Below are 8,010 nucleotides of genomic sequence, written 5' to 3' on the forward strand. Positions count from 1 at the left end.
AAAAGAAATGTTTGCAAATTGGTTTCCTTGTATTCTCACCTATTTCGTCTTCAAAACAAATCTTAATCTTTTAGACGTCCAATTTTTGAAGACCTAAAGGAAGTAGAAGAAGAACTCGAAGCACTCAAGACTGAAATAGAATAGACCACCATTAGTTTTTCCTTTTCTTTGGACCAACGATAATGTAATAACGTAATGATCATACCAACTTGCGGCATGACCATACTGGTTTGTTAATGTTTAAACTAGATTGCTTGATGTGTTGAATGCTTGTGCGTTTTAAGGATTGTTTTTATGCATGTGTTTAGTAAGGGTGGGAATTTTATTTCCCTTAGATTCTATCTCTAGATCTAATCTTACCCACGCCAAAATCTAACAGATGCCACCTCGCCGTGAACCAGAAGTGCCAGCTTACATTCAGCAGATGATGGAGGCACAAGCTCAGCTGATGCAAGCAGTGACTCAAACCATAACTCAGCTGAACAACAATATGCAGAACAACAACAATCCACCACCCCCGCCACCACCACCTCCACCTCAAGTGGATATGCTAACTAGGTTTCCGAGGCTTCGCCCTGAGAAGTTTTCAAGGGCAGCAGAACCTATGGTGGCCAATGATTGGCTGCGTTCTGTGAACAAGGACTTGGTGACTATAGGATGCAGTGACGCTGAGAAGGTCAGATTTGCTGCTCATCTGCTGGAAGGACCTGCAGCTAGTTGGTGGGAGAACTTCCAAATCACTCATCCCATAGCAGATGTGACTTGGGCAATCTTTGAAGATGGCTTTCGTACTGCTCATATTTCTTCTGGAGTGATGGATCTGAAGAGGACTGAATTCCAAAACCTCAAACAAGCTCATCGCAGTGTGTCTGAATACATAGAGGAGTTCAGCAATTTGGCACGCTATGCGCCAGATGATATCAACACTGATGCCAAGAGGAAGGATAAGTTTCTTAAAGGACTAAATGATGAACTGATTGTTCAACTGTCAGTGGCTTATGTGCCTACCTACCAATCATTATGTGACAAAGCTATAACTCTAGAGAACACAATGAAGCAAGTGGAGAAAAGGAAGAGGAAACACAGCTACGATAAACATGGTTCAGGACCACCGCATAAGATGCGCTCTTATGGTGAAGGCAGTGGAGGTTCTGGATATCACAAGTATGGGAACAATGATGGTGGAAGTAAGCATCAACACCACAGTGGAAATGGCCACCACCACAATGGCCATAAGAGTCACCATAACCACAACTCTGGGAAGGGAAATGGCAACCACCATGGAGGCAACAATGGCCATCACTACAACAACGGCAACCGTTTTGTGAAGAAGGATCTCAGTCAAGTTGAATGCTACAAGTGCAAGAAGACGGGACATTATGCTAGTGAGTGTCCTGAGAAGAAGGCTGAGGAAACAAAGAAGGCCGAGGAGGCAAGGAAGCCGAATCCGTTCCAGAAGGGGCATGTTAACCATGTCAATGTGGAGGAATTATATGATGAACCTGATGTAGTGACCGGTACGTTTCTGCTTAACACCCTTCCAGCGCTTGTTCTTTTTGATACTGGTGCATCGCATTCATTCATATCAAGGGCATTCGTGGATGGAAATAGGATAACCATTAGGACATCAGACAAACCCATTAAAGTAAGTTCTCCTGGGGGAGAAATGATAGCTAACTTTGCGTGCCATCAATTGGGACTACACATAGGAGAATATAATTTTCCCACTAGCCTAATCGTCTTGGAAACACAAGGTTTGGATGTAATCCTAGGCATGGATTGGATGGCCGTATATGAGGGCATAATAGACTGTGCCAAGAGAACCGTCACACTCACAACCCCGGAGAAGAAACACATTCGTTTCAAATCAAATTTCCAACTTAAGGGAACTAAGGTCAATTCTCTTAAGGGGGTTAGCCTAGAGGATGTACTAGTTGTGAGGGAATACCCGGATGTGTTTCCGGAAGAGTTGCCGGGAATACCACCGGATAGAGATGTTGAGTTTCTCATTGAACTATTGCCCGGTACTGGACCCATAGCCAAGAGACCATATAAGATGGATGTTGATGAACTAAAGGAACTAAAGAAGCAACTTAACGAGCAAATCAAGAAAGGATTTATTCGACCTAGTTCGTCATCTTGGGGAGCACTTGTACTGTTTGTTGAGAAGAAAGACTCAAGCAAGAGATTAGTGATGGACTATCGTTCGCTGAATGAGATGACGATTAAAAACAAGTACCCATTGCCAAATATCAATGACTTGTTCGACCAATTGAAGGGAGCAAAGGTATTCTCCAAGATAGACCTTCGATCGGGATACTTCCAATTGAAGATCTGGGAGGAGGATATACCTAAGACCGCATTCACAAGCCGATACGGTCTGTATGAGTATACAGTTATGCCTTTTGGACTAACCAATGCTCCGACATATTTCATGACCATGATGAACAAGGTGTTCATGGAATATTTGGATAAGTTCGTGGTGGTATTCATCGATGATATATTGATATATTCAAAAGATGATGCTGAGCACGAGAAACATTTGCGCTTAATCATGGAGAAGTTGAGAGAGCATAAGTTATATGCCAAGTTCAGCAAGTGTGAGTTCTGGTTAGACAGAGTTGGATTTCTTTGACACATAGTTTCAGCAGAAGGAGTCGCAGTAGACCCAAGCAAAGTTGCAGCAGTGACCGAGTGGGAGTCACCCAAGAATGCAGGAGAGATTCGGAGTTTCTTAGGACTCGCGGGATACTATCGGAGGTTTATTGAGAATTTCTCCAAGATTGCAAAGCCTATGACCGAGCTACTGAAGAAGGAGAAGAAATTTACCTCGACCGACGAGTGTCAAGCTAGCTTTCAGGAGTTGAAGCAACGTCTAGTAAGTGCACCAGTTCTATGTTTGCCGGATATCAATAAAAACTTCGAGGTGTACTGTGATGCTTCTCATCAAGGACTTGGTAGTGTTCTAATGCAAGACGGCAAAGTGGTATGTTATGCTTCGCGCCAACTTAAGAACCATGAAAGGAATTATCCCACACATGACTTGGAGCTAGCCTCTGTTGTACATGCCCTCAAGGTGTGGAGACATTATTTAATGGGGAAACATAGTGATGTGTTCACTGATCATAAGAGTCTGAAATATATATTCACTCAGAAGGAGTTGAACATGAGACAAAGAAGATGGCTAGAACTCATAAAAGATTATGATATGAGTTTACAATATCATCTAGGAAAGGCTAATGTTGTAGCCGATGCCTTGAGCCGTAAGAGCTATGTGAACGGTCTCACAGCAGGAGAATTGCCTGAAGAATTGTGTGAGAAGTTTAAAGATCTTAGATTAGAAATTGCGCCAGAAGGATATTTGGCATCCCTTGAGGTTCAATCGACACTTATGGATAGAATTAGAGAAGCTCAGAAGCTAGACAAGGAAATAGAAGAAATCAAGATCAATATGAGCAAAGGCAAGGCGAAGGGATTTCATGAAGATGAGCAAGGAACCATTTGGTTCGAGAAGCGCATTTGTGTACCCCAGGACCCTGAACTTAGGAAGTTGATTCTTCAAGAAGCACATGATTCACCATACTCCATTCACCCTGGCAACACTAAGATGTACATGGACGTAAAGGAAAGGTTCTGGTGGATCAATTTGAAGAGAGACATTGCCGAGTATATTGCACTGTGTGATGTTTATAGCAGAGTCAAGGCAGAACATCAGAAACCAGCAGGACTATTGCAACCTTTACCAGTACCCGAGTGGAAGTGGGACAACATAGGCATGGACTTTATCACTGGACTGCCAAAGACTAGATCAGGGTATGACTCTATTTGGGTTGTGGTAGATCGCTTGACTAAAGTGGCTCACTTCATACCTGTGAAGACCACTTATACAAGTGCCAAGCTAGCCAAGATCTACATGAGTAGAATTATTTGCTTACATGGCGTTCCCAAGAGTATTGTGTCAGATAGAGGTACTCAGTTCACCTCCCACTTTTGGCGCCAACTACATGAGTCCTTGGGAACTAGACTAGAGTTCAGCACAACGTTTCACCCACTGACCGATGGACAGACTGAAAGAGTAAATCAGATCTTAGAAGATATGTTGAGGGCTTGTGCATTAGACTATGGATCTAGTTGGGATGAAAATTTGCCCTACGCAGAGTTTTCATATAACAATAGCCACCAAGCTAGCATTGGGATGGCTCCATTCGAGGCACTATACGGAAGGAAGTGCACCACCCCACTACTTTGGAGTGGCGTAGGAGAAAGAAGTCTTTTTGGTCCGGACTTAATCAAGGATGCTGAAGAGAAGGTTCGATTGATCAGAGACAGACTGAAGATAGCTCAATCCAGGCAGAAGAGCTACGCTGATTCTAAGCGTAGAGAAGTGACCTATGAAGTGGGAGATAGAGCTTATCTCAGAGTTTCTCCACTGCGTGGAGTGAAAAGATTTGGAGTCAAGGGAAAGCTAGCACCTCGCTTTGTAGGACCATTCAAGATCCTAGCTCGCAAAGGAGAAGTAGCATATCAGTTGGAACTACCAGAAGCCCTATCAGCCGTTCATGATGTGTTCCATGTGAGCCAGCTGAAGAAGTGTCACCCAGATATGGCAGAAACTCCGCTGAGAGATACAGTGCCACTTGAGGAAGTTCAGTTGGAGAGTGATCTTACATATGAAGAGAAACCAGTCAAAATTCTGGAGATAGCAGAAAGAGTTACTCGTACCAAGACAATCAAGTTTTGCAAGGTTCAGTGGAATCACCATACAGAGGAAGAAGCAACTTGGGAACGAGAAGTTGATCTTCGAGAAAACCACCCACACCTATTTGCTAGCTATTCCGAAATCTCGGGGACGAGATTCATCTTAAGGGGGTTAGGTTTGTAACATCCCAAATTTTTCAAATTATAAAATGCATCCATTTCATTCATAAGCATCATGGCATCGTTGCATTCCCTAGGAAAAAATTGAATGAAATTTTAAATTTTGTTAAAGAAACCTAAAAACCCGAAGTAATGCAAATAAAGCCATATAGACCTATGTGCCAAATTCAAAAAAATTCAGACTATTTTAAAAGTGGTTCCAAAATATTCTTCATTGAATAAGGAATCTGCTGATATTTTATTTGTATTTTTCTGACTTAATTTGACTCACTTTTTTAATCAAATTTCGGTTTTCAAATTAATTTCCCAAATACTAAAACAGTAAAGAGAAAAGAGATTTGGTTTAAAAGAAAAGAAAAAAAAAACAACGTGTGGCCAAGCCAAGCTCATAGAGAGCGGGGCACCAGGCAACCAGCCAGTGCGTGCACGCCCAGGAGAGCAAACGACGTCGCTCGCGTTTCATTTTTTTTTCCTTTCCTATCTTTCTCTTTTATTCTGTGGGTCCCAGCCACATCATCGTCTTCAAGCCAGGCATAATGCGACGCACACAGACGAACGACTGCTGCGTTATCAGTTTCTCGTGTTTACTCTCCAATTGATTCCGGGCGTTTTAAGCCACCATTTGATGCATCGTTTGTTGCTACTTAAGCTTCACTCTCTCCTCTTCATTTCCACCCAAACGGCATACTAGAGAGCCCCTAGGCTGCTCGAATTTCGCCTCGCATGTCCGCAGTACCGTCGCGGTAAATCATCGATTGCGGTGAGCACGGTTCATCTTTTGATCTCTAGTTTCTTCCAAACTTTCTATTTATTCCTTGCGCATCTCTCAAGCCTTGTTTCGAAATTTTTGGTGCACCACAGCGACGACACCATCTTCGTCGGTGAGTACGACCGCGGAAGGATTTTCTGGGCAAGCGACTTCGGGAGAAGCAAGTACCTAGACGTTCTCTACGTCTTCTACGACAGCATCGACTTCGGAAGCCTCTTCGTCAACTTTCTCATCAACCTCCGTACCTGCGCCGTCGTTTTCAAAATCATCCACCATTTGTGCGGGTATCCTATTCGTCTCCTGTTATTTCCCGTCGTACACATACACTTAGTACTGGAATATCATAATCTTAGTATGAGCCAAGCTAGGATTTGATTAGAATGTTCCTGCTATTATTTACGTACAGAACCAGTGCCTCCAGCTGACACACACGACAACACACTTGCTAGTGTTTTTCTGCTAATTCGGTTCTTACGTAAATTTAGACAGTTTGACATAGAAACTTTGAAAATTCATATCTTTTGAACCACAGATCTAAATCACACAAATAAGATACCTACATACTCACAAAATTGATTAGATTAATTCAAATTTTGCATCATGTTTGTATACAGTTTTTACAGAAACTCAATTGGAGTATTTTGACTATATATATATAGTTCTACAAATTATTTTGGAGTAATTACCTTTGCTATTAACAGAGAATTGAACCCTCTGTACATTAGCATTGAAAAGAAAACTGTGACCTATACATTTCTCTTGTAGTATTTGGTTAGTGTTGTAGGTCTTTTCTAATGATAGGGAATGTTTTTAATTATTAATTCAACACTAAAATTTTGCCATGGCATCATGTATATAGTTGAAAACCAGAGAACATATTAAGTGTGTTGTTCAAGTTTAAGCCACATATTGCATCCATATTCCATTTGTGACTGTCTATATGTTGCTATGTGTTTATGGAGTGAAAATATTATTTGTAGATTGTGGTTGTGCTGATTGCAACGAGTGTTTGTGCGAAGAGTGTACCAACTCCTCATCTCACCAAGGCAAGTGACACACCCTCACAAATGTCCCAGTTTTTATCTATGCACAGTAGAGATTTTGGTAGTATACATGTTTAGGGTATATGCTTTGCTATGCAATCCCAGTAGTCTAGCTACCCCTACTTGACTATTTTGTCGCCATTAAATTTAGTTGTTGCTCAGCTATGCTATGAAATGATTTTGTTAGTTAGTTATGGAAAAACAACTACGTTTAATGAACTACCTGGGTGGAATTGGTATTGCTCGGGTTATGTTGATTGGTTCCCTGGGGTCATGTCGTCGAACCTCTGAACCACCAGGTGTATCGCACTTGTGGACGGCCACCCAGGAACAAAGATAGATTAGACAACCTTGCTCATTAGTTTACCGTACAACCACATGCTATATGGGCTCTGGCTTGACGGAGTACGTTGTGTGAACCTGGGCCCTACGCGACATGATGATGTAGGAGAATGTAGGTTGGAGCGGGTCCGTAGAGGATGGTCTGGGTGATCACTTCGGAAAAGTCTCGTCCTAGTCGACATCTGTCCATTTGAGCAAAATGTGCATCATGGAAGAAGAACAGACTAGGTCATGTGGGTAAATTTGTAGAACCTCTGTAGAGTGCTAAATCTAAGTACTTAGCCGTGTCTCCGGTTACGGACAATTTGAGAGAACTGACAAGGATCCTGTTCAAAAGTCTCCTCATCCCAACTTCTTAAATTAAAATTTTGATGGGTGAACAAGGGTAGGAGGAATTCACTGGTTTCCATCAGTGATATTCCAGGTTCATTGATTTCTATCAATGGAACCGCCTAATTAGAAGGGAAGAAAATGATTTGACAATTGATAGGAGAAAACTGGCTTTATGCAAATCATACCTGAGCTCTACCAGCCAAATGTACACTTAAGTGTTAGGTTGCCATTTGAGTCCACTATAGTGTCATCTTGCCAATACAATTCAAATGTATTGACCATTTGTGGCTGCAACGTATCATGTTGCAGGTTTTTTTCAGTCGATGAGTAAGGGAACGTTAGGGGTTACGAGTCTATCCTCAACATGCTCGCCTGTGGCATATGAAGACGAAGGACTCCATGCTGTCAAAGTTTATTCGTTGTGAAACTCTGATGATATGCTAGTCTTGTGCTATGCAACTTGTAATCATTTATGTAAATTCTGGATCATTTGATGTAATAAAGACCATTGTTTCTTGGTATTACATCTTGTACTGTGTGTGCTAGCGATTGATCCAGGGACTAGCACAGATATGCACAGAGATCGGCACCTGAAAAGGTGAGGTTGCTACATTAATGTTGACACCAAAGCCAAACCTGTACAGC

At 42.0% G+C, this 8,010-nt stretch overlaps 1 long non-coding RNA gene across 1 annotated transcript; it reads left to right on the top strand.

The window, feature by feature from the left end:
- The first annotated feature begins 5,466 nt into the window (after positions 1-5,466).
- Positions 5,467-6,673, top strand: LOC124699134. The gene is made up of 3 exons (XR_007001285.1): positions 5,467-5,638; positions 5,740-5,931; positions 6,628-6,673. It is a non-coding gene; the product is annotated as an uncharacterized LOC124699134 (long non-coding RNA).
- Positions 6,674-8,010: the final 1,337 nt, after the last annotated feature.

The sequence above is a fragment of the Lolium rigidum genome, chromosome 3 (assembly GCF_022539505.1).
Source record: "Lolium rigidum isolate FL_2022 chromosome 3, APGP_CSIRO_Lrig_0.1, whole genome shotgun sequence".
NCBI classification, from domain to species: Eukaryota; Viridiplantae; Streptophyta; class Magnoliopsida; order Poales; family Poaceae; genus Lolium; species Lolium rigidum.